This window comes from Ranitomeya variabilis, chromosome 5 (assembly GCF_051348905.1).
Source record: "Ranitomeya variabilis isolate aRanVar5 chromosome 5, aRanVar5.hap1, whole genome shotgun sequence".
Taxonomy (NCBI): Eukaryota; Metazoa; Chordata; class Amphibia; order Anura; family Dendrobatidae; genus Ranitomeya; species Ranitomeya variabilis.
Genome location: NC_135236.1, coordinates 180626724 through 180654606, shown reverse-complemented (window position 1 = coordinate 180654606; position 27883 = coordinate 180626724). Strand labels below are relative to the sequence as shown.

General features: G+C 44.0%; 1 pseudogene; it reads left to right on the top strand.

The window, feature by feature from the left end:
* The first annotated feature begins 79 nt into the window (after positions 1 to 79).
* On the top strand, positions 80 to 27323 carry LOC143774911 (uncharacterized; annotated as a pseudogene).
* Positions 27324 to 27883: the final 560 nt, after the last annotated feature.

The following is a 27883-nucleotide window of genomic DNA, read 5'->3' as shown; positions in this document are numbered from 1 at the left end:
AGTATGGAGATAGGTTAGCATGGCAGGGGCCAGGGTGAAGATATAGAGAGTGTAACGGAAAACTAGAGAGGGGACAGCCATGGTCATAAGGGCGGATGGTGTCTCGTTTATAGCTGATAATGACAGACAGTGTGGTGGGTGTAGCTCATTAAGGCGGACAGTGGGGAGGTCATATACTACAGAAAGCTTATTTAGATCATAATAAAGGCAGATATTTTTTATGCAGAGGGAATTTTAACAACAGTTATATTTAACCCCTTAATGACAGAGCCAATTTGGTATTTATTGACCAAGCCAATTTTTACAATTCTGACCAGTGTCACTTTATGTGGTTACTAGCTGTACTACCCGGCTTCGCCCGGGTTAATGACTGCTGTTAGCAAAATAGAATGTGTTAACAAAAATTTATTCTGCACACAAAAACCACAAAACAAATAGATAGAAATGTAATTATTAAAAGGCAAAAACTAAGCTAATAGAAGAATTTCACAACATATATTAGCTTTGTTATACTGAGAATGTCTTTGTTGCCTATATTAACCAATCAGAGCTCAGGTTAATTAACTGTAGCAAAAAAAAGCTGAGCTGTGATTGGTTGCTATTGGCAGCCTGATAAATCCCCAGCCAACAGGAAGCCCTCCCCCCTGGCAGTATATATTAGCTCACACATACACATAATAGACAGGTCATGTGACTGACAGCTGCCGTATTTCCTATATGGTACATTTGTTGCTCTTGTAGTTTGTCTGCTTATTAATCAGATTTTTATTTTTGAAGGACAATACCAGACTTGTGTGTGTTTTAGGGCGAGTTTCATGTGTCAAGTTGTGTGTGTTGAGTTGCGTGTGGCGACATGCATGTAGCGACTTTTGTGAGATGAGTTTTGTGTGGCGACATGCGTGTAGCAACATTTTGTGTGTCGAGTTGCATGTGACAGGTTAGTGTAGCAAGTTGTGTGCAGCAAGATTTGTGCATGGCGAGTTTTGCGCGTGGCGAGTTTTATGTGTGGTGCGTTTTGAGTATGTGCAAGTTTTGTGTGAGGCAACTTTTGCATGTGGTGCAACTTTTGTACATGTGGCAATTTTTCTGTGTGTGCAAGTTTTGCATGAGGTGAGTTTTCCATGAGGTGAGTTTTGCACGTGTGGCGAGTTTTGCGTGAGCCTAGTTTTGCATATGGCGAGTTTTGCATGTAGCGAGTTTTGCGCGTTGCGAGTTTTGAGTGGTGACTTTTGTGTTTCGACTTTTATGTGGCGAGGTTGGTGTGTGTGTGGTGAAATGTGTGCTGAGGGTCGTATATGTGTTCAAGCACGTGGTAGTGTGTGGCGCATTTTGTGTTTGTGTTCATATCCCCGTGTGTGGTGAGTATCCCATGTCGGGGCCCCACCTTAGCAACTGTACGGTATATACTCTTTGGCGCCATCGCTCTCATTCTTTAAGTCCTCATTGTTCACATCTGGCAGCTGTCAATTTTCCTCCAACACTTTTCCCTTCACTTTTTCCCCATTATGTAGATAGGGGCAAAATTGTTTGGTGAATTGGAACGCGCGGGGTTAAAATTTCACCTCACAACATAGCCTATGACGCTCTCGGGGTCCAGACATGTGACTGTGCAAAATTTTGTGGCTGTAGCTGCGACGGTGCAGATGCCAATCCCGGACATACACACATACATACACACACACATTCAGCTTTATATATTAGATATACCTGTATGTAATCTCCTGTATATAGTATACACCTGTGTGTCATCTCACCTATATATAGTATATATCTGTGTGTCATCTCCTCCTGTACATAGCATATACCTGTATGTCATCTCCTCCTGTATATACTATATACCTGTAGGTAATCTGCTCCTGTATATAGTATATACCTGTGTGTCATCTCCTCCTGTATATAGTATATACCTGTATGTCATCTCCTCCTGTATGTAGTATGTACCTGTATGTCATCTCCTCCTCTATATAGTATATACCTGTGTGTCATCTCTCCTGTATATAGTATATATCTGTGTGTCATCTCCTCCTGTATATAGTATATATCTGTGTGTCATCTCCTCCTGTATTAGCCCTCGTTCACACGTTATTTGGTCAGTATTTTTACCTCAGTATTTGTAAGCTAAAATGGCAGCCTGATAAATCCCCAGCCAACAGTAAGCCCACCCCCTGGCAGTATATATTAGCTCACACATACACATAATAGACTGGTCATGTGACTGACAGCTGCCGGATTCCTATATGGTACATTTGTTGCTCTTGTAGTTTGTCTGCTTATTAATCAGATTTTTATTTTTGAAGGATAATACCAGACTTGTGTGTGTTTTAGGGCGAGTTTCGTGTGTCAAGTTGTGTGTGTTGAGTTGCGTGTGGCGACATGCATGTAGGGACTTTTGTGAGATGAGTTTTGTGTGGCGACATGCGTGTAGCAACTTTTTGTGTGTCGAGTTGCATGTGACAGGTTAGTGTAGCAAGTTGTGTGCAGCAAGTTTTGCGCATGGCGAGTTTTGCGCGTGGCGAGTTTTATGTGTGGTGCCTTTTGAGTATGTGCAAGTTTTGCGTGAGGCAACTTTTGCATGTGTTGCAACTTTTGTGCATGTGGCAATTTTTCTGCGTGTGGCAATTTTTCTGCGTGTGGCAATTTTTCTGCGTGTGGTAATTTTTGCGTGTGGCGAGTTTTCCATGAGGTGAGTTTTGCACGTGTGGCGAGTTTTGCATGTGGAGAGTTTTGCGCGTGGCGAGTTTTGAGCGGCGACTTTTGTGTTTCTACTTTTATGTGGCGATGTTGGTGTATGTGTGGTGAAATGTGCGCTGAGGGTGGTATATGTGTTCGAGCACGTGGTAGTGTGTGGCGCATTTTGTGTGTGTGTTCATATCCCCGTGGTGGTGTGGTGAATATCCCATGTTGGGGCCCCACCTTAGCAACTGTACAGTATATACTCTTTGGCGCCATCGCTCTCATTCTTTAAGTCCCCCTTGTTCACATCTGGCAGCTGTTAATTTGCCTCCAACACTTTTCCTTTCATTTTTTCCCCATTATGTAGATAGGGGCAAAATTGTTTGGTGAATTGGAAAGCGCGGGGTTAAAATTTCACCTCACAACATAGCTTTGACGCTCTCAGGGTCCAGACGTGTGACTGTGCAAAATTTTGTGCCTGTAGCTGCGACGCCTCCAACACTTTTATCCTTTTCTTCTATCCTTCCAGTAGACGGGCATGGCACCAGGAGATGGAACAGGATCCTTGATGCGAACAACTGGTTAAGACGATGGTGCAGACAACAAGGATTCGGATTCCTGGACCACGGTGTGAATTACTTGTACGATGGACTCCTCGCCAGAGACGGACTACACCTCAACAAACCTGGGAAACACACATTCGCCAGAAGACTCGCTACACTCATCAGGAGAGCGTTAAACTAGAAGAAGAGGGGACGGGAAGAAAAACATTAGACTCGAACAAAGAAGACCCAGGAAAACATACTCAGAAGGGAGGTAAGAACATTTCTAAAACAATCCACAGCGAGGAGATTGGAACAAAACAAAATCCTCTAAACTGCATGCTCGCAAATGCCAGAAGCCTGACAAACAAGATGGAAGAACTAGAAGCAGAAATATCTACAGGTAACTTTGACATAGTGGGAATAACCGAGACATGGTTAGATGAAAGCTATGACTGGGCAGTTAACTTACAGGGTTACAGTCTGTTTAGAAAGGATCGTAAAAATCGGAGAGGAGGAGGGGTTTGTCTGTATGTAAAGTCTTGTCTAAAGTCCACTTTAAGGGAGGATATTAGCGAAGGGAATGAGGATGTCGAGTCCATATGGGTCGAAATTCATGGAGGGAAAAATGGTAACAAAATTCTCATTGGGGTCTGTTACAAACCCCCAAATATAACAGAAATCATGGAAAGTCTACTTCTAAAGCAGATAGATGAAGCTGCAACCCATAATGAGGTCCTGGTTATGGGGGACTTTAACTACCCGGATATTAACTGGGAAACAGAAACCTGTGAAACCCATAAAGGCAACAGGTTTCTGCTAATAACGAAGAAAAATTATCTTTCACAATTGGTGCAGAATCCAACCAGACGAGCAGCACTTTTAGACCTAATACTATCTAATAGACCTGACAGAATAACAAATCTGCAGGTGGTCGGGCATCTAGGAAATAGCGACCACAATATTGTACAGTTTCACCTGTCTTTCACTAGGGGGACTTGTCAGGGAGTCACAAAAACACTGAACTTTAGGAAGGCAAAGTTTGACCAGCTTAGAGATGCCCTTAATCTGGTAGACTGGGACAATATCCTCAGAAATAAGAATACAGATAATAAATGGAAAATGTTTAAGAACATCCTAAATAGGCACTGTAAGCGGTTTATACCTTGTGGGAATAAAAGGACTAGAAATAGGAAAAACCCAATGTGGCTAAACAAAGAAGTAAGACAGGCAATTAACAGTAAAAAGAAAGCATTTGCACGACTAAAGCAGGATGGCACCATTGAAGCTCTAAAAAACTTTAGGGAGAAAAATACTTTATCTAAAAAACTAATTAAAGCTGCCAAAAAGGAAACAGAGAAGCACATTGCTAAGGAGAGTAAAACTAATCCCAAACTGTTCTTCAACTATATCAATAGTAAAAGAATAAAAACTGAAAATGTAGGCCCCTTAAAAAATAGTGAGGAAAGAATGGTTGTAGATGACGAGGAAAAGGCTAACATATTAAACACCTTCTTCTCCACGGTATTCACGGTGGAAAATGAAATGCTAGGTGAAATCCCAAGAAACAATGAAAACCCTATATTAAGGGTCACCAATCTAACCCAAGAAGAGGTGCGAAACCGGCTAAATAAGATTAAAATAGATAAATCTCCGGGTCCGGATGGCATACACCCACGAGTACTAAGAGAACTAAGTAATGTAATAGATAAACCATTATTTCTTATTTTTAGGGACTCTATAGCGACGGGGTCTGTTCCGCACCGGTGCTCAGGAAGGATATAATGGAACTAGAGAGAGTACAAAGGAGGGCAACAAAGTTAATAAAGGGGATGGGAGAACTACAATACCCAGATAGATTAGCGAAATTAGGATTATTTAGTCTAGAAAAAAGACGACTGAGGGGCGATCTAATAACCATGTATAAGTATATTAGGGGACAATACAAATATCTCGCTGAGGATCTGTTTATACCAAGGAAGGTGACGGGCACAAGGGGGCATTCTTTGCGTCTGGAGGAGAGAAGGTTTTTCCACCAACATAGAAGAGGATTCTTTACTGTTAGGGCAGTGAGAATCTGGAATTGCTTGCCTGAGGAGGTGGTGATGGCGAACTCAGTCGAGGGGTTCAAGAGAGGCCTGGATGTCTTCCTGGAGCAGAACAATATTGTATCATACAATTATTAGGTTCTGTAGAAGGACGTAGATCTGGGGATTTATTATGATGGAATATAGGCTGAACTGGATGGACAAATGTCTTTTTTCGGCCTTACTAACTATGTTACTATGTTACTATGTTACTTTTCCTTTCACTTTTTCCCCATTATGTAGATAGGGGCAAAATTGTTTGGTGAATTGGAAAGCGCGGGGTTAAAATTTCACCTCACAACATAGCCTATGACGCTCTCGGGGTCCAGACGTGTGACTGTGCAAAATTTTGTGGCTGTAGCTGCGACGGTTCAGATGCCAATCCCGGACATACATACATACATACATACATACATACACACATACACACATACACACATTCAGCTTTATATATTAGATAGCCCTGGAACACTTCAATGGATCCCACTGTTTCTGAGATTGTTTTTTCGTGACTTATTGTACTTCATGTTAGTGGTAAAATTTCTTCGATATAACTAGTGTTTATTTATGAAAAAGCGGAAATTTGGCAACATTTTTGAAAATTTTGCAATTTTGCACACAAAATAGCTAATAAATAACATTTCCCACATGTCTACTTTGCATCAGCACAATTTTGGAAATGCAATTTTTTTTCTGTTAGGATGTTACAAGGGTTAAAATTTGACCAGCGATTTCTCATTTTTCCAATAAAATTTGCAAAACCATTTTTTTAGGGACCATCTCACATTTGAAGTGAGTTTGGGGGGGTCGATATAGCAGAAAATACCCAAAAGTGACAGCACAACTGAATATAGCAGTGTATCGCTATGTCCTTGTGTAGTGAAATATGTATAGGTATGATTGTGTGACTAGCAGTAATTTAACATCTGTCCTGAAGGCTGCAGGTCTCACCAAGGTGATAATATGTGTTATCCTGAGAAAAGGCAGTTTTCCTGTTCTCAGACCACAGGGCTGGAAAGACAGAATCGAAACAGGTAACATCTCTGAGGCCTCAAAGGCAGATGCCAAATGGGACCTAGTACAGCCTGACAAATTCTATTTACTATGATAAAGAAAGGTACACAAAGAGTGTTCAGGGAAAATAATATATTCATTGGTGGAGTGGCCATGGTCCAGTGAAAAACAAGCAATTATAATATCAACCTGAGAGGCTGGTCTAGAAATCTGACCTCTAGGGTGACTCTGTAAATTAGGACTGTACACATAGAATCAGAATCGTGGTTCACAGATTGAGGGGCAGCCAAGCTGATGTGTTCCATTCCATATTCGTCCCCCCTCAAGGAGCAGAAAGCAGACTACAAAGTTAGATGTTTCTGTAAGTTTTCTCCCGTTTATTTTTATAACTGTTTTGCATATTTGTATGTCACTTGTTATTACCATATTTTTATACCCTTTTTATTGTAAGCACTGTACCTTTTCTATTAAAGCATAAAACTTTAATAAGTTGAGCCTTGCATGTTCTAAAGAATCCATAGCCTTAAAGTGTGTGAGCCTTATGATTGGCAGACAGTAGTAGTAATATTTCTGGGACTCATCGCCAGTGTGTTCTGTGAGTGGTGGCAGAGTGTATGAGTGGGTGTGTGGCCTGGGTCAGGGTGTGATTAATGATCCCATTACAGCATAGGACAGAGGCTGAATGCTGGACTGAGAGAGGGGAGATAGATTAACCCTTGCAGGCGCAACCCCAAGTCACGTGCTGAGAAGCGGGTACGTGACAAATTGGTGGCAGAGCGGTGAGATAGAATTATTTCTATTAGAGCATTAGAGCATGGTTTAAGTAATTATTCCCTGTACTAAAGAATTGCTATCCTTGCGAGGAATGCACCAGTTCTACAAGGTTCAACTCAGTGCTTACTTAGACATACTTGCAAACAGTTTCCCTTCCCCGTTTTTCTTTTCTATCTTTTATTTGGCAAAGGCTGTTCATCAATATGGCACCCCAGTACAAGAAGTAAAGAGGCTCTGACCGACCTCTGTGAGCAAAGAGGAATAGAGACGGCCGACAAATCCAAGGAACTGCTGATACGCGCCTTGGTCGAGCAGGACATAGAGCAAAGTACTGGAACATCTGAGCAAGGAGAAAGTCCACTTCGGAGAGACCCAGCAATGCCAGCTCTTGCATCGGAGATACCTTCTGGGAGTGGCAGCAATGCCAGTGCTGAGGAGACTATGGACTCTACTTTACAAATGGACTTACAACAGCTGGGAACAAGTGATCCTAATCTGTGCCTGCAGATTATTCTACAGTACCGACAGGCTGCAGAACGCCAGGCTGAGAGAGGCTGCAGAACACCTTGAGGAGAGAGCTTTCAAGCTTCAGATGGCTCAAATAGAGAGGGGTAACAGTCCTCAGCTAACCCTCTCCCAGGACATTAATCCAAGGAGACCATGTCTGGAAAACTTCCCTGTGATGGAGAAGGATACGGACTTAGATATAGTCCATGAGCCAAGAACCAAATTTGACGATATCGGTACCAAGCGGAGTGACTAATTCTCTTTGGTATTTTTAGGTAGATGCATGTCTGTAGTTTATTTTTTGATATGATAGCCCTTACATATACGTAGCTTATTAACCCCTTCAGCCCTAGGCCTATTTGTACCCAAGTGCCTAAGCCAATCTGACCTGTGCCACTTCATGGGCTAATAACTTTGGAACGCTTTCACCTATCCAAGCCATTCTGAGATTGTTTTCTCGTGACATATTGTACTTCACGTCAGTGCTAAATGGGAGTCAATATATTTTACCTTTCTATATAAAAAAATGCTAAATATTCGGAAATTTTGGAAAAATCGGCAATTTTTTAACTTTGAAATTCTCTGCTTTTTACAAAAATACTGATACCCCCCATAATAGTTATTAATTTACACTCCCCACATGTTTACTTCATATTGGCATCATTTTGAAAATGAAACCTTATTGTTTTACGACGTAATAGGGCTTATAGTTTTATGCGCAATTTTTCACATTTACAGCAAAACCCACTTTTCAAAGGACCAAGTCACTTCTGAAGTCACTTTAAGGGGCTTACATAACAGAAACCACCCATAAATTACCCCATTTTGCAAACTACACCCCTCAAGCTGTTCAAAACTCATTTTTAAAAACTGTTAACCCTTTAGGTGTTCCACAGGAATTTTAGCATGAGCCAAGAACCAAATATGACGATATCGGTACCACCCGGAGTGACTAGATGTAGTATTTGTAACAAAATTTAATCCAAGTTATGTAAATACACACTGAACATGTCATGTGCATATATATATATATATATATATATATATATATATATATATATATATATATATATATATATGTTACTCCATAATATCTTCAACATCGGACTCTGAATCTGACTGTTGTTCTACTGGCTCGTCTTCAGTACCCTTGTTCTGGCATGTCTGTAATCTGCACATGTCTGTGCACTTCAGGCCATTGCTGAGGCAAGTACACTGAGGAAGTTCACATGACCGCACACACTTGCAGGACAGTAGCTGTATAATAGCTTCTGGTGCTGGTGCCCCTTGCATCCACTTGACAACAAGCTTTCCGTCGTTATCTATCATCCAACCGCAGTCTGTTGGGTTTGCAACCCATGGCTGGCTCTGCAGACTTCTCCTCCAGATCGCAGCCTGGTAGTTTGCACGCAGTGCATGCATGAAAAGGCAGTCCTGGCAAGGAGGGAGTTGACTTGACTCTACCACTCCACGTCTGGCACAGAACAGCTGATAACGGAGCCTGTTTACCTCAGTTGTTTGGGTAGTTGGCAGGTACATGTGGCAGGTGATTTCCTGTAACTTCTCAAAAAGTTCGGTAGACACTTCCCATGAACGACCAACTTCCTGAAAGGCATCCTGGTATGTCTTGTTCATCTTCAACTGCTTGAGTGTCGTCATCTTCCCACGGCCAGCGAATGCACTGACGGTGTCACAGCCTGTAAATGCATGCATACCAATCAATGAATCACATACGCTGCCTCCCAATGTTCGGCTCAGAGTGGTGATATCCAGGAATCTTGTCCGGTTCTGTGTACCGCATTTCTGGAACAGGTGGGATGGGATTTTGTGGCACATGCCCAGACACAGGACCATGACATCAGTATCCTCCGAAGTGATGATGACCGACTTGTAACCAGATTCTGCTGCATGAAGAGCATGGAGAAGGAGGCGTGTGTCTGCTTCTTCTTGATTTGACTTAAGGTCAGCAGCCTCTTCCCACTGTTCTTTGGTGATCTTAAAGCAGAGCTGCTCACATGTGACATACAGCTCCTTCTCCTCAAGCTTCTCCCTGTGGTGTTTCGCCTTCCATTCTTCTACCAGAAACTTTATGAGACTTGCCTTGTTGGAGGAACTACTTAGAAGCTTTTTCCACTGCTGGATGTTGTGCCCATGTTGAATGTTCTTGAAATGGATCCCTGTGCCTTCATATCTGTTGACTCTTTCTGTATCTTTGATGGATGTCTCCTTGTAGACGTCAAAGACAATATCAATGCGCTTGCTCTTAGCACCCTCATGGATAGCGCGACTCATTGCTGTGCCTGCTAGCTGGCCAAATGTTGCATTGTTTCCCTTCAGTTTCTGAACCAGGCTCATCCCATCAATGATGGTTGCAGAGGGCTCGGGGATCACTTCTGCAGGACGAGCATTCCTCTCCAACTCCCTTGCGAGGGCAGCCTTGTTGGTCTTGCGGATAGACCCATCACCATTGGCAAGTGCCCATGGCAATGGACCCAGGGGATGAGTCAAGACATCACTCATTTGTAGCTTTCTGTTCTCAGCTACAAGTATCATCTGGCCAAATAGGTTTCTGTCAGCCTTCAAAATTACCTCCTTGCCAAGACCTTGTCTGCGTGTCTTCATTTGGATGTTAGAGAACGTTTTAAGTTTGTTCTTCGTCATCTTGTCATGAAACAATGTAGTTGGCTTATCGGTACCCAAACGCTCATCCTTGAATGTTTGATATGCATCCTCTCCTATACTGTATGCCCCTTGAAGGTCTTTGGCTACATCTGGTGGTGCTACAGTCGCTGTTGACAAACTGATAAGTTCACCATTATGCTCTTTGTTGAAGGGGTTCACCCAACCTGTCTCCAGCAGTTGAACGAAAGATTGGACATCGGCTTCATCTCTTCTAATCCTAGACACCTGTAGGTCTGAATGGCTGAAGTCAGTATATTGTTGGCCTACCAGGGCCCTCAGCTGCCTCAAGTACATACTGCGGTACTCTGATGTCAGGTAGAACCTGGAAACAGCTCCAACTTTGAGGCTGAAGCCTTTTGTGCCCCCTGGTGTCTGGGTGTCTTTGTTGATTGTCTCTTCAATGGTCTGGTCCACAGGAATTCGTCCAAAAGGATTCTTGCTACCGATCTGGACCGAAAAGCCACCTTGCATGAAGTATTCATGGACCTCTGGGTGTTCTATGGGCAGCCGAGACATTGTGGCATAGTAATAGGTTAGGTATCGGGCATAGTTGACCTTGTCATAGGCAAAACACCATGGTATCATCTGTCGGATTGCTCCTAGGTGAAGCATCCAGTTGCCTTCTCTTGAAGCTCGAACCAGGGGCCCACCTTCATGAGGCGCTCGTTCTTAGAGCTGGGAGCGCTGGTGCTAGGTTACTGTTCCCCCTCTCTCCACAAGTTCCTTACCAGCAGCAGCACACAGTACAGGACTACAGGACCTGTGGTGATGTCACGGCCATGTGATCAGTCACAAGCCTGGGAGGTGTCAGCCTCTACAGAGGGAGATAGGAGCTCTGCAGAGAAGACCGGAGAGTCCTGTTCAGCACAGAACGTGTATGTGTCAGTGTGTGTGCGTGTGTTGGGGCACCTCAGGGTGTCTTCAAATGTGACATAGCCCCCTAGATTTCTTCCAGTAAAATTTGCACTCCAAAAGTCATTTGGCGCTCCTTCCCTTCCGAGGCCTGCCGTTCCCCAATACTGCAGTGTACGACAACATATCGGGTGTTGTTGTGTTCGGGAGAGATTGGTGAACAAATAGTGGGGTGCATTTTTTGCTGGTACACCTCTTAAAAATAAAAAAATGAGCCTAAAATGACACCTTCATGTAAAAAATGCACTTTTTCCATTTTCTCAACCAAGTGTTTCCAACTACTGTGAAACACTGGTTGGGTCAAAGTGGTCACTATACCCCCTAAAAGATTCCTTGGGGGTGTAGTTTCCAAAATAGGGTCACTTTTTGGGGTTTCCACTGTGGGGGTACCTCAGGCAGCCTTCAAATGTGACATGGCCCCCTAGATTTCTTCCAGTGAATCCGCCACCCAAAAACCACATAGCGCTCCTTCCGTGTTGAGCTGTGCTGTGTGCCCATACTTTAGTTTACGAGTACATGTGGGGTGTTTCTATAAACTGCAGAATTAGGGTAACCAAGTTTGGGTTTGCCGTTAACCCTTGCTAGGTTGCAGGTAAAATTGGATTACAATGTAATATCTGGAAAAAAAATGAAATTTTGAAATTTCGCCTTCATTCTGCTAAAATTCCTGTGGAACACCTAAAGGGTTAACAGTTTTTAAAAATGAGTTTTGAACAGCTTGAGGGGTGTAGTTTGCAAAATGGGGTAATTTATGGGTGGTTTCTGTTATGTAAGCCCCTTAAAGTGACTTCAGAAGTGACTTGGTCCTTTGAAAAGTGGGTTTTGCTGTAAATGTGAAAAATTGCGCATAAAACTATAAGCCCTATTACGTCGTAAAACAATAAGGTTTCATTTTCAAAATGATGCCAATATGAAGTAAACATGTGGGGAGTGTAAATTAATAACTATTATGGGGGGTATCAGTATTTTTGTAAAAAGCAGAGAATTTCAAAGTTAAAAAATTGCCGATTTTTCCAAAATTTCCGAATATTTAGCATTTTTTTATATAGAAAGGTAAAATATATTGACTCCCATTTAGCACTGACGTGAAGTACAATATGTCACGAGAAAACAATCTCAGAATGGCTTGGATAGGTGAAAGCGTTCCAAAGTTATTAGCCCATGAAGTGGCACAGGTCAGATTGGCTTAGGCACTTGGGTACAAATAGGCCTAGGGCTGAAGGGGTTAATAAGCTACGTATATGTAAGGGCTATCATATCAAAAAATAAACTACAGACATGCATCTACCTAAAAATACCAAAGAAAATTAGTCACTCCGGGTGGTACCGATATCTGGCCCGGCTCATGGACTAATACTTTTCTTCGGCGGTTTGAAAAAACCTGCAGGCAATACCATCTACCCCATGAGCAGTGGGTGCAGTATCTAACCCCAGGGTTGAGATGCAAAGCCCTAGAAGATTTTGCTGGCCTCCCACCAGAGCTAGATGGGAACTATGAGGCCATAAAAAGGCCCTGATCAAGGAAATACAACCTAACCCCAGAAGCATATCGGAGAAAGTTCCGGAACCTACAGCGTGGATCAACTGACAGTTATGTGGATGTTGTGAGCACCTGGAGGACCACATTCCACCAATGGATCAGGGGACTTTCTGTTAACAATTTTGAGGACTTAACGGATCTTATGGTGAAGGATCAATTTCTACACATGTGCACCATGGATGTATGACAATTTGTGTGTGATCAGGAGCCACAAACTGCGGATCAGGATGCAAAGATTGCAGACTGCTATGCGGCTAACAGGATGCCTGAGGTGCGGAAGCCATCGGGATTCGGCTGGAAGGGAGGTAAGCCAAACGGAGACCCTTCTCCCTCTGCCGGCCGATCACCAGTGCTGTCGAAGCCCACATCCTATGGGGTCCCGGTGACTAGACATTCTCCAGGTGATGCACGCCGGTGCTTCTCCTGCAACAAAGTGGGACATGTTAGCGCTGTCTGTCCTGATAGGGAGAAACGCCCATCCACAACTACAAAGCCGTTTGTGTCACCACCGTCTGTCCTCTTTGTGGCCGGCTCTGATGCGAGGGCTAATGAGAACTGTCAATCTGTCACTGTTGGCAAAAAAGTCACCATTGGTCTCAGAGACACTGGGGCAGAGGTAACTCTGGTGCGTCCAGCAATGGTAACCCCTGCAGATATCATACCAGGAAAGACTATGTCTATAACCGGGATTGGAGGGGTCAGCCCTACCGTGCCCATGGACCATGTGTGCCTGGACTGGGGAGCAGGGAAAGGACTGAAAGAAGTGGGAGTATCAGAGGCTATTCCCACCAATGTGTTGCTAGGCACAGACCTGGGGAGGATGGTGTCCCACTATGTTCCTCCCTTGCAAGTAAATGCTACAGAGAAGGTGGAAGCAAGTGACCCACCTGAGATCCCGTGTGAGGAGGGAAAATTTACCAATGCACAGGACTGTACGTATGTGGCAGCTGTGACCCGGAGTCAGGTTGCGGCTCAGACTCAACCCCAGGGATTATCAGACCAGGGCCTGGCAGTCACACTAGGCCAGGGGCTGCAGACTGACAGTCAGAGCGTCCAGCAGGCCCTGCGGACAGATGTCACTCTGGAGAAGCTCAGATGTCTTGCAGACCAACCCCCTTCTGCTTCTGACAAAGAGAGAGTATACTGGGACCAGGGCAGACTGTATAAAGAGACACTCCCCACGGATACTACAGAACCTTGGGACTGTGACTAGGGGCTGGTCGTTCCTTATCTATTTAGGGAACAATTATTGAGAATTGCTCATGAAATTCCTCTGGCCGGACACTTTGGAATACAAAAGACTAAAGGCCCCGTCTCACTAAGCGATTTACCAACGATCACGACCAGCGATACGACCTGGCCGTGATCGTTGGTAAGTCGCTGTGTGGTCGCTGGGGAGCTGTCACACAGACCGCTCTCTCCAGCGACCAACGATCAGGGGAACGACTTCGGCATCGTTGAAACTGTCTTCAACGATGCCGAAGTCCCCCTGCAGCACCCGGGTAACCAGGGTAAACATCGGGTTACTAAGCGCAGGGCCGCGCTTAGTAACCCGATGTTTACCCTGGTTACCAAAAAAAACAAACAGTACATACTCGCCTTTCGGTGTCCAGGTCCCTTGCCGTCTGCTTCCTGCTCTGACTGAGATCCGGCCGTACAGTGAGAGCAGAGCGCAGCGGTGACGTCACTGCTGTGCTCTCACTTCTCACTGTACGGCCGGCAGTCAGTGAGAGCAGGAAGCAGACGGCAAGGGACCTGACGGACATCAGATGGTCAGTATGTAGTGTTTGTTTTTTTTTACATTTACGCTGGTAACCAGGGTAAACATCGGGTTACTAAGCGCGGCCCTGCGCTTAGTAACCCGATGTTTACCCTGGTTACCAGTGAAGACATCGCTGGATCGGTGTCACACACACCGATTCAGCGATGTCAGCGGGGCCTCAACGACCAAAAAAAGGTCCAGGCCATTCCGACACGACCAGCGATCTCGCAGCAGGGGCCTGATCGCTGGTACGTGTCACACATAGCGAGATCGCTATGGAGGTCGCTGTTGCGTCACAAAACTTGTGACTCAGCAGCGATCTCGCTAGCGATCTCGCTATGTGAGACGGGGCCTTAAAGCTCGCCTGACACATAACTTCTATTGGCCCAAGATGGGGACAGATATTGCCAATTACGGTCGATCCTGCGCAGTGTGTCAGAGAGTTGGAAAGTTTGGGAATATACAGAAAGCTCCATTGATACCACTGCCTGTGATCGATGAGCCTTTCCAGCGAGTGGCTGTGGATATCATAGGGCCACTTGCAATCCCTAGCAGCTCTGGCAAAGAGTACATCCTCACAGTGGTGGACTATGGTACATGATATCCAGAAGCAGTGGCACTGTCCTCCATCCGAGCAGACAAAGTGGCGGATGCTTTACTGTTTTCTCTCGTGTGGGTTTCCCCAGGGAAATGTTAACCGATCAGGGGACCCAATTCATGTCCGATCTGATGGAAAGCCTCTGCAAGAAAATACAAGTGCAGCGTTTTGTGGCCAGGGCCTATCATCCCCAAACCAACGGACTCTGCGAGCGTTTTAACGGAACATTAAAACAAATGCTGAAAATGCTGGTGGAGACTCAATTTGACAGCCGGATCAGAGAACGGAAGAATCTCAGTGTGCAGGCGGCAGAATTCCGCCGACGGGGAGCCTCCTCCTTGGGCCGCCGCAGCAGGCAGCCCGCTGGCGCCCCCCTGTCGGCTGTGCCCGGGGCACATGCCCCGGCTTCCCCTCATGGATACGCCACTGACCCCAGGCATCTACAGGATTCTCCCCCTTTGAACTGGTTTATGGGAGCGAGGTCAGGGGGCCACTTGATTTGATTAAGGACTGTTGGGAGGATGACCCCAAAACTATGGGCGTCTCAGTGGTTGAATATGTACTGCGGCTCAGAGAAAGAATGTAAAAACTGAGCAACCTGGCCCATGAGAACGTGACCCAGGCCCAAATCACCCAGAAGGTCTGGTACAACCATAATGCCAGACTGAGGGCCTACGAGGAGGGGCAGAAGGTTTTCGGTGTTGGTCCCTATGTTACAGATTAAATTACAGGCCTCATGGGAGGGACCATACACTGTACACAAGCGGTTAAATGATGTAAATTAAGTGGTAACCCTAGATGAGCTTGCAAAGCGTCAGAAAGTATTTCTTGTAAATATGTTGAAGGCTCATCGTGACAGGGAGACCTGTGTCTTACCTGTCTGTAGCCTGCCTGAAGAGGGGAAGACTGATCTATTGCCAGATGTGGGGGCTGGGACTCAGTATATGGAGTCTCTGGAGTCAGCAGAGTTTAACCCTGAGCTATCCCACAGTCAAAGGTCTGAGCTGATGGGGGTGCTCAACGAGTTCACCGAAGTCTTTACAGGGGAGCCTGGGAGGATGCACTTAGCAACTAACCTGTGGACACTGGTACTAATAATAATCTTTATTTTTATATAGCGCTAACATATTCCGCAGCGCTTTACAGGTTGCACACATTATCGTCGCTGTCCCCGTTGAGGCTCACAATCTAAAATTCCCTATCAGTATGTCTTTGGAACGTGGGAGGAAGCCGGTGTGCCCGGAGGAAACCCATGCAAACACGGAGAGAACATACAAACTCTTTGCAGATGATGTCCTTAGTGGGGTGTGAACCCAGGACTCCAGCGCTGCAAGGCTGCAGTGCTATCCACTGCGCCACCGTGCTGCCCACTACTACTAACTACTAATCCCCCAGTATGGCAGTCTGCATACCGGGTGTCAGCAGAGGTGAAGGCACACATGAGTGAACAGGTAGAGGAGATGCTAAACCTCAAGGTAATACAAAAATCCCAGAGTGACTGAGCCTCGCCTGTGGTTCTTGTCCCGAAAAAGGACTGTACAACCCAGTTCTGTGTAGACTACAGGAAATTAAATGAACTGACTACATGTGAGGTCTACCCCATGCTGAGGATAGACGAGCTGTTAGAGCAGCTAGTTAAAGCATCATACCTCACCATCATGGACCTAAGTAGCGGATATTGGCAGATACCCCTGACCAGAGAAGCTCAGGAGAGGTCTGCCTTTATAACGCCATCCAAGCTGTTTGAGTTTCTGGTGAAGCCATTTGGTGTGAAGAATGTCCCTGCCACCTTCCAGAGGTTGGTCAATCACTTATTGGAAGGATGTGATGGTTTTGCCGTTGCTTATCTCGATGATATAGCCAGTTTTAGTAATTCTGTTGCAGAGTGCGTCTTCTTGCAGTCACCGCTGTAGTTACGAGAGCTTCAATCAGCAAGATATCTTGAGTAAACAGTATTTACTTCATACTGGATAAACATGAGATACAATTCAGTGTCACACAATCCGCGCACATAACACATTCAAGAAGAAGAAAGGATAATCAGGAAGTAAGAAAAACAACCAACAATTGAGAGCTTCCCTCCCCACATTACAGCAAGTATATAACTTTACACACTATCGCCATATGCGGGCTGGTTAGTATAAAGTCCTCATTTCACTTATAATAAGTCCTAATCTGTTGCATATGCCAACACCCTTTCTCAACAGTAAGGACTTATTCAATCAAACCCAACTTTTTATTAGTCTCTGATGTTTATCAGCATTCAACGCCTTTGTAAAGATGTCTGCTGTCATTTCTTCAGTAGGACAGTACTCTAACTTCAAGACTCCTTGTTCCTGATAATCTCTCAAGAAATGATATTTCACATCAATATGCTTGGTTCTTGGATTGACTCTTTCCATCTGAGCAAGAACAAGACATCCTTGATTGTCCTCTTTCAGTTTTGTTGGTGCCAACTGTGGTAGTCCTAATTCTGTCAACAATTGTCTTAACCACAGTACTTCTTGACTCGCATGTGCAGCGGCAACATATTCTGCTTCTGTTGAAGATAGTGTCACAATTGACTGTTTCTTACTTGTTTAGAGAGTTGTACTGAAGATATTCTCCTGTATGTCCAGCTCCTGGGATCATGAATTCCTCTGTCACTCTGTATTTATTTCCTTGTGTTTACAGAGCTTATCTGTGTGCTCCGTTATGTGGGGTTATAAACCAGAATCCTTCTGCCTTGTAGTGCAGATCTGTAGTGTCTGGGGTGCCTGGGCCCATAACCTGTTGCAGAGTGCGTCTTCTTGCAGTCACCGCTTTAGTTACGAGAGCTTCAATCAGCAAGATATCTTGAGTAAACAGTATTTACTTCATACTGGATAAACATGAGATACAATTCAGTGTCACACAATCCGTGCACTGAGACATAACACATTCAAGAAGAAGAAAGGATAATCAGGAAGTAAGAAAAACAACCAAAAACTGAGAGCTTCCCTCCCCACATTACAGCAAGTATATAACTTTACACACTATCGCCATATGCGGGCTGGTTAGTATAAAGTCCTCCTTTCACTTATAATAAGTCCTAATCTGTTGCATATGCCAACAAATTCTTGGGACGAACACCTCATACATCTTTTGCAGGTGTTGCAAAGGCTTAAAACTGCAGATCTTACTGTTAAGTCGGGGAAGTGTCAGGTAGCCAAGTGGGAAGTACAATACCTAGGACACTGGGTGGAGGGACGACTGCTAAAACCTGAGCCAGGGAAGGTAGAAGCCATTACAGTCTGGCCCACCCCATGAACCAAGAAGCAGGTACTGTCCTTCCTGGGTACAGCTGGCTATAGGAGGTTTGTACCAAACTACAGTGCTCTGGCCAAACCATTAACTGATCTGACCAGGAGGAAGCTTCCCAAAATAGAGGAAGCTTCCCAAAATTGTCTCCTGGAGTCCTCAGTGTGAGGAATAATTTTCATCTCTAAAGTCAGCATTGGTTAGTTCACCCGTCCTTCAGGCCCCAGATTTCACTTTCAGGTTTTGTAGTGCAGACAGATGCCAGCACCTACGGGCTAGGTGCGGTTCTCAGCCAGGTGAACCAGCAAGGTGAGGAGCACCCAATTCTCTACCTAATCAGGAAACTCCTGCCCAGAGAAGTGGCTTATGCCACCATTGAGAAGGAATGTTTGGCAATTGTGTGGGCTCTGTAGAAGCTGCAACCATACCTCTATGGGCGCAACTTCACCGTGATAACAGATCATAACCCACTGAGTAGGCTCAACAGAGTAGTTGGGGACAACGGGAAATTGCTTAGATGGAGTCTGATATTACAGCAATATGATTTCACAATTTAACATAAGAAAGAAGTCGATCATGGCAATGCTGATGGCCTAGATACGCGCTCGGCCTGTAAGTCAACCCCCATGCACGTTCATAAGGAGGGAGGTGTAATAAAATATGTACAGGTATAATTGTATGACTAGCAGTAATTTAACATCTGTCCTGAAGGCTGCAGGTCTCACCAAGGTGATAATATGTGTTATCCTGAGAAAAGGCAGTTTTCTTGTCTCAGACCACAGGGGAGCCTTCCTGGAAAGACAGAATTGAAACAGTTAACACCTCTGAGGCCTCAAAGGCAGATGCCAAATGGGACCTACTACAGCCTGACAAATTCTGTTTACTATGATAAAGAAGTCTATGACGCCGGTACAGTTGAATGCAATGATGGAGGAGACAGCGTCTCCTGATGCTCCCTCTCCCATCATTCCCCGCTCTGCCTCCGACACTGCGGGTGCGCGATGATATGACATCATACGTACCTGCCGTGTGCCGGGCAGACTGCAGCCGCTGAGACCGGAGCCAGGAGCAGCACGGGGCACGAGGAGAGGTGAGGATTGTATGGTTTTTTTTTTATATATCAATGAGTGATAACTGGATTGTGGGGCTATTGGGGGGCACTACATTACATTCTATGGGGGGAGCTACATTATATGCTATGGGGGGGCTGTATTGCTTTCTATGGGGGGCTGTATTACATTCTATGGGGTGTAAAGCTGCAGTAGCTTCGTACGCAGTGAAGAAGCAGTGACCCACAAATTCAAACACAAAAGTCTCTTTGATTGTGTTACTTCACACAGTCAATATAGTAAAAGGCTTCTTCATACAGTCCCTTAATAATGCATGGCTATATGACGCAGTCAATACACAGGCCGGACTTCCCTCTGTCCAGTTTCCCTGGGTGACCGCACGCCGGTAACAAGTCTCTGTACTCACTCAGCGCACTGCACTCTTTATCCTCTGGAGTGCAGCCGGGTACACATAAGACAGCCCAAGACGCAGGGTGTCAGTCTCTCTGGTTCCATTAGCCTCTGTGCTGCTCCACACAGAGAGAGCTCTGCAGACAACTGCCCTGTCTGCTTCCAAGAACACACTGACACACCTCCCCCACTACTACTGGGCTTTTTAATCAGTCACTGCTTCATTATTCTAGTTACAGCCACACCTGTGTCTGTAATACGGCCTCATGGCCTCACTACGCTTCCATTCACATTCTGCAGAGCACATACAGCGCCCCCTCGCTGTAACAGGGGTCACTGCCTCACAGGGGGTTGTATTATATTCTATGGGGGGCTGTATTACATTCCATGGCGGGGCTGTATTACATTCTATGGGGGGCTGTATTACATTCTATGGTGGGCTGTATTACATTCTATGGGGGGTTGTATTATATTCTATCGGGGGCTGTATTACATTCTATGAGGGAGGATTGCATCATTCTCTTTTATGGGGCTACATTATATTCTATGGGGATGTTGGCTGTATTATATTCTATATTAAATGTCTTCTATGTAGTAAATTTATTACATTCTATGAGGGGTGATTGCATCATACTCTATGAGGGGTCTACATTATATTCTATGGGGAGCTGCATTATACTATATGAGGAGGGCTGCATCGTATTCTACGGAGGGGCTACATTATATTCTATGGGGGGATGCATTATGCTCTATGAGGGGGCTACCATATATTATATATGCAGGGGATGAATATACTATATGAGGGGGCTGCATTATATGCTCTGGGGGTTACTCCAGAGGCTACAATATATTGTGGTTACTCGGGGCTACAATATATTCTGTGGGGTGGCTGCATTATACTCTGGGGTGGCATCATTATACTATATGTGGGCTGCATCATACTGTATTGAGGACTATGGGGAATACATTATACTATATGAAGAACTATGGGTTGCATTATACTATGGGAAGTGAATTGTACTACATGGATGACTATGGCGGTGCATTATACTATATGGAGCACTATAAGGAGTTTATTATACTATATAGAGGACTGAGCAGTGTATTTTAATATACAGTTGTGGCCAAAAGTATTGACACCCCTGCAATTCAGATAATACTCAGTTTCTTCCTGAAAATGATTGCAAACACAAATTCTTTGGTATTATTATCTTCATTTAATTTGCCTTAAATGAAAAAACACAAAAAGAATTGTTCTAAAGCCAAATTGGATATAATTCCACACCAAACATAAAAAGGGGGTGGACAAAAGTATTAGCGCTGTTCGAAAAATCATGTGATGCTTGTCTAATTTGTGTAACTAACAGCACCTGTAACTTACCTGTGGCACCTAGCAGGTGTTGGCAATAACTAAATCACACTTGCAGCCAGTTGACATGGATTAAAGTTGACTCAACCTTTGTCCTGTGTCCTTTTGTGTACCACATTGAGCATGGAGAAAAGAAAGAAGAACAAAGAACTGTCTAAGGACTTGAGAAACCAAATTGTGAGGAAGCATGAGCAATCTCAAGGCTACAAGTCCATCTCCAAAGACCTGAATGTTCCTGTGTCTACCATGCGCAGTGTCATCAAGAAGTTTAAAGCCCATGACACTGTGGTTAACCTCCCTAGATGTGGACGGAAAAGAAAAATTGACAAGAGATTTCAACGCAAGGTTGTGCGGATGTTGGATAAAGAACCTCGACTAACATCCAAACAAGTTCAAGCTGCCCTGCAGTCCGAGGGTACAACAGTGTCAACCCGTACTATCCGTCGGTGTCTGAATGAAAAGGGACTGTATGGTAGGAGACCCAGGAAGACCTCACTTCTTACCCCGAGACATAAAAAAGCCAGGCTGGAGTTTGCCAAAACTTACCTGAAAAAGCCTAAAACGTTTTGTAAGAATGTTCTCTGGTCAGATGAGACAAAAGTAGAGCTTTTTGGGCAAAGGCATCACCATAGAGTTTACAGGAGAAAAAAAGAGGCATTCAAAGAAAAGAACACGGTCCCTACAGTCAAACATGGCGGAGGTTCCCTGATGTTTTGGGGTTGCTTTGCTGCCTCTGGCACTGGACTGCTTGACCGTGTGCATTGCATTATGAAGTCTGAAGACTACCAACAAATTTTGCAGCATAATGTAGGGCCCAGTGTAAGAAAGCTGGGCCTCCCTCAGAGGTCATGGGTCTTCCAGCAGGACAATGACCCAAAACACACTTCAAAAAGCACTAGAAAATGGTTTGAGAGAAAGCACTGGAGACTTCTAAGGTGGCCAGCAATTAGTCCAGACCTGAATCCCATAGAACACCTGTGGAGAGATCTAAAAATGGCAGTTTGGAGAAGGCACCCTTCAAATATCAGGGACCTGGAGCAGTTTGCCAAAGAAGAATGGTCTAAAATTCCAGCAGAGCATTGTAAGAAACTCATTGATGGTTACCGGAAGCGGTTGGTCGCAGTTATTTTGGCTAAAGGTTGTGCAACCAAGTATTAGGCTGACGGTGCCAATACTTTTGTCTGGCCCTTTTTTGGAGTTTCGTGTGAAATAATCAATGTTTTGCTTTGTGCTTCATTCTCTTTTGTGTTTTTTAATTTAAGACAAATTAAATGAAGATAATAATACCAAAGAATTTGTGTTTGCAATCATTTTCAGGAAGAAACTGAGTATTAGCTGACAGAATTGCAGGGGTATTTCAGCAAGCGGTATAATAACCACAGAAAAAGTATAATCCTTAAATAAATATTTTATTAAAGTAACATAAATAGCAAACAAATCAAAAATAGATAAAAGGACACTACTGGTTACCACAATACACAGGGAGCACTGCGACCAGCATAAAAAATGCCTAAATAGATACTAATGCTCAATATCCCTCAACTAGTAAATGTGCAAACATAGGCAGAAATGTCACTATAAATAGCTAGTGTAGCATTTATAACCTAATTGAAAGATTATAAGGCCTCCTGAAGAAGTCTGAACGAAACGTGCGTTGGGGCGGCGGGGATCACTTGTTACCAGTACTATGCCAGTTTAACTATTTGTAAGTATTGCTCACCTCTCGTTCTTATTATGCCTATATAATTCTAAAGATAGTCCACTTTGGACATGATGCACTTTGCACTTTCAATTAGATTATAAATGCTACACTAGCTATTTGTAGTGACATTTCTGTCTATGTTTGCACATTTACTAGTTGAGGGATATTGAGCATTAGTATCTATTTAGGCATTTTTTATGCTGGTCTCAGTGCTCCCTGTGTATTGTGGTATCCAGTAGTGTCCTTTTATCTATTTTTGATTTGTTTGCTATTTATGTTACTTTAATAAAATATTTATTTAAGGATTATACTTTTTCTGTGATTATTATACCGCTTGCTGAAATACTTTACCGATTTGAGTTTTTGTTCTATGTTACCTTTTTGGGGCATTTATTGTGGTGTTATTAGAATTGCAGGGGTGTCAATACTTTTGGCCACAACTGTATGGAGGACTATGAGGAGTGTATTATACTATATGGAGGACTGAGGAGTGTATTATACTATATGAGGATTGAGGAGTGTATTATACTATATGGAGGACTGAGGAATGTATTATACTATATGGAGGATTGAGGAGTGTATTATACTATATGGAGGACTGAGGAGTGTATTATACTATATGGAGGACTATGAGGAGTGTATTGTACTATATGGAGGACTATGGGGTGTATTATACTATATAGAGGACTGAGGAGTGTATTATACTATATGGAGGACTGAGGTGCACATTATAATATATGAAGGACTATGGGGTGTATTATGCTAAACAAGCAAAATGCTGCCTATTTATCGAGTGATTGGATTGTTTATGTGGGAACAGAAATCCTTGTTCTCAGCAGCACATCGCCGGTGTAAACTGTAGATGTGCTACTGATAACATGATACCGTATGGGGACAGATTAATCTAATTGTGATTGTTCTGTTCCCTTAATTCTTTCTCAATTGGTGTAAAGAGGCCGGGAAACAAGTGAACGACTTCAATATTGCTTCGCAGGGAGACCAGGCAAGGATGATAACAGTTGTAGTTAGCACCCGACGCCTGGGAATAGCGCTAACTCTACTGCTTTTCCCAACCGCCAAAGCGTTTAATTCTGGTATGTGTAATGATTTTTAGGGTTGATGTCAGCTGCTATCAATCCCTGGTGTAAGTAATGGAAAGGTGTCTATCAGACACCACCACAACTAGCCCAGACCTGGCGAGCTCCAGCGACTCTGAAGAGCGGTGACGGTAGTTACAATACCGCTCTTCACAGTCGCCAAGCTCAGCGCAAGACCCGGAATATCTGAAGAGCGGTGACGTTACTGAGTTACTAATGTCACCGCTCTTCAGAGTCACCGGGTCTCGTGCTGCGCAGCGGAATCAAAAGTGGCTGTAGGCAAAGTTTATGGAGCATCAGAATGAGGTTCCATAGCCTTTGGTCGTCTCATCCCTTCATTATCTACGAGATCCAGTTATGTAGGTAAAGTAGCAGCTTTTCTTGGTACTGCAACTAAAAGCAACAGGGCTGGATTTAAGAGGTGGGTGGCCCGGGGCCCATTTTGGAGGGAGGCCCATTTTTCAAGGTGTTGCAATATGTAATTGCAAACAAAAAACATTTACGCAGAGTAATTCAGGTAAAATCATTCATTTTTTACAATCCAGGCACTTTCCTTGATTTTCGTGCTGCAAAATCACTAATGATGTCACTAAAGTCCAATTCACGCAGTAGATCTGACTTGATGCTCATGATAGCCAAATTTACAAGTCGTTCCTGCTTCATGGATGTCCTTAATCGGTTTTCAACTAATTTGAGTTTTGAGAAGGAACACTTACCACTGCAGTTTGTTACCATCAAATTATTATTTGGGTCCTTTAATTTAATACTTTGTTGCGCCACCTTTTGCTGCGATTACAGCTGCAAGTCGCTTGGGGTATGTCTCTATCAGTTTTGTACATCGAGAGACTGAAATTCTTGCCCATTCTTCCTTGGCAAACAGCTCAAGCTCAGGGAGGTTTGATGGAGATTGTTTGTGAACAGCAGTTTTCAGCTCTTTCCACAGATTCTCGATTGGATTGAGGTCTGAACTTTGACTTGGCCATTCTAACACCTGGATACGTTTATTTGTGAACCATTCCATTGTAGATTTTGCTTTGTTTGGGATCATTGTCTTGTTGGAAGACAAATCTCCGTCCCAGTCTCAGGTCTTATGCAGACTCCAACAGGTTTTCTTCAAGAACGGTCCTGTATTTGGCTCCATCCATCTTCCCATCAATATTAACCATCTTCCCTGTGCCTGCTGAAGAAAAGCAGGCCCAAACCATGATGGTGCCACCACCATGTTTGACAGTGGGGATGGTGTGTTCAGGGTGATGAGCTGTGTTGCCTTTACGCCAAACATATTGTTTGGCATTGTTGCCAAAAAGTTCGATTTTGGTTTCATCTGACCAGAGCACCTTCTTCCACATGTTTGGTGTGTCTCCCAGGTGGCTTGTTGCAAACTTTAAATGACACTTTTTATGGATATCTTTGAGAAATGGCTTTTTTCTTGCCACTCTTCCATAAAGGCCAGATTTGTGCAGTGTACGACTGATTGTTGTCCTATGGACAGACTGTCCCACCTCAGCTGTAGATCTCTGCAGTTCACCCAGAGTGATCATGGGCCTCTTGGCTGCATCTCTGTTCAGTCTTCTCCTTGTTTGAGATGAAAGTTTAGAGGGACGGCCGGGTCTTGGTTGATTTGCAGTGGTAGCATACTCCTTCCATTTCCTTGGGATGTTTAAAGTTTTGGAAATCATTTTGTATCCAAATCCGGCTTTAAACTTCTCCACAACAGTATCACAGACCAGCCTGTTGTGTTCCTTGGTCTTCATGATGCTCTCTGTGCTTCAAACAGAACCCTGAGACTATCACAGAGCAGGTGCATTTATATGGAGACTTGATTACACACAGGTGGATGGATTATATTTACCATCATTAGGCATTTAGGACAATGTTGGATCATTCAGAGATCCACAATGAACTCCTGGAATGAGTTTGCTGCACTGAAAGTAAAGGGGCTGAATAATATTGCACGCCCCACTTTTCAGTTTTTGAATTTCCACAAAAATTTAAAATAACCAATAAATTTCGCTCAACTTCACAATTGTGTTCCACTTGTTGTTGATTCTTCACAAAAAATTTACATTTGGTATCTTTATGTTTGAAGCATGATATGTGGGAAAAGGTTGAAAAGTTCCAGGGGGCTGAATACTTTTGCAAGGCACTGTACATACAGTAAACACAGACACACTGTAATGCAGGATATAGTGTGGACCTGTATATACAGTATGGTACTGTGTCGGACAGGAGCTGCAATAAAGATACACAGATAGACAGAGATCATACTCACCCACCGCGACACTGAAGACTGAACCACTTCACCTTTGGATATTGAATGACTGAAGATCCAGAGTGAAGACCTGCCGTGCTCCGCAGTGAAGAAACCTCTTCTCGCGCCGACATCGTGGCTTCGCCTCCTTCCTCGAAGGTAGCTGAACAAACTCTCATCTGATCTAATCTGAGGGAGTGATCATATAGCTGAATAGGTAGCGCCTAGAAGCTTCTGTTGGGATCAGAGAAGGCTGCTGCATGCCATTAGCTAAGCATTGGGTACAGGGAGGGTACTAAGGAAGTCTGGCTAGGCTAGCCAGGTCAGTGGATGCTGACGCAGGTCAGGTGCCATGATTCTGCCGCTCTGCACCAGCCACTGAGATGTAGGACCGTAGCCAGGTCCCTACACTTTCAATAGTTTCTCTTTTTTAAATGTTTATTATCATTAGAAACGGTTCACAGCAAAGAGACACGTCTTTTACATGTTTTGAGATATTTATCCCTATATTGGTGGGAGGCCCCTGCTTGGTGGGTGGCCCAGGGCCCGGGCGCATTGGCCCCCCCCCTTAATCTGGGCCTGAAAAGCAATAAATAGGACTGTGCTGTAATGCTGGATACAGCTGTGATCATATGTTATATAGTCGTGTTACACTCCCCTCGCTTCTTGTAACCTACAAGTGTACACAGATATTATACAGCCACCATGTGACAAGTGGGCCTGTGTAAGTTCAAATGCCAGGGCTGAATTTTAGTCCCAGACCGGCCCTGCGCACATCACAGTGATCAGATTATTATTTATGGTGATCAGAAGATGGTGTAAAAAAATGGCCATTCATTTTTATTTCTCCATACATTTTTTTAATAAAACTGGAATGCTGAGGCCGTGTTCACATGTAGCGCAAATTCTGCGTTTTCAGTCCTGCTTTTTATCTGAATGTTTTCTGCAGGTGTCCTCCCCACACGACGCAATAACAATCTTCTCTGATCACTGACTGCTTGCTGCGTTTCATTTATATATTTTCTTTCTTATTTCATATGTTTTTATCATGCAGATGTGAAGTCGAATTTTTAACGCTTTATTAATATTACACAAAATCTTTGATTCTACACTTAAAGGGGTTTTCCACTATTAGGATAAGTAGAAGTTGTTGGAAAATGTCTTTAAAAATCCTACGGCATTTTTTTACATTCGTTTTTTTCTGGCTCCACATAGAAGCCTACAGAGAAAAAATGCAAAAACGTCATGAAGTCACATCCACTTTGCTTGGACATTTAGACCATGTTCACATGTACTGTAAATGCTGCGTTTTCTGCTCTGCTTTGTTTGTACAGAAATTCTGCTGTGTTGATCTCTCCCAAGTAAAGTGGATGTGATTTCATGAAAACTGCGCCCTCCGTCTAAGGCTACGTTCACATTTGCGTTGTGCGCCGCAGCGTCGGCGCCGCAACGCACAACGCAAACAAAAACGCAGCAAAACGCATGCACAACGCGTTTTGTGCCGCATGCGTCCTTTTTTTCATTGATTTTGGACGCAGCAAAAATGCAACTTGCTGCGTCCTCTGCGCCCGGACGCGGGCGCCGCAAAACGCAAGTGCGATGCATGTCCATGCGCCCCCATGTTAAATATAGGG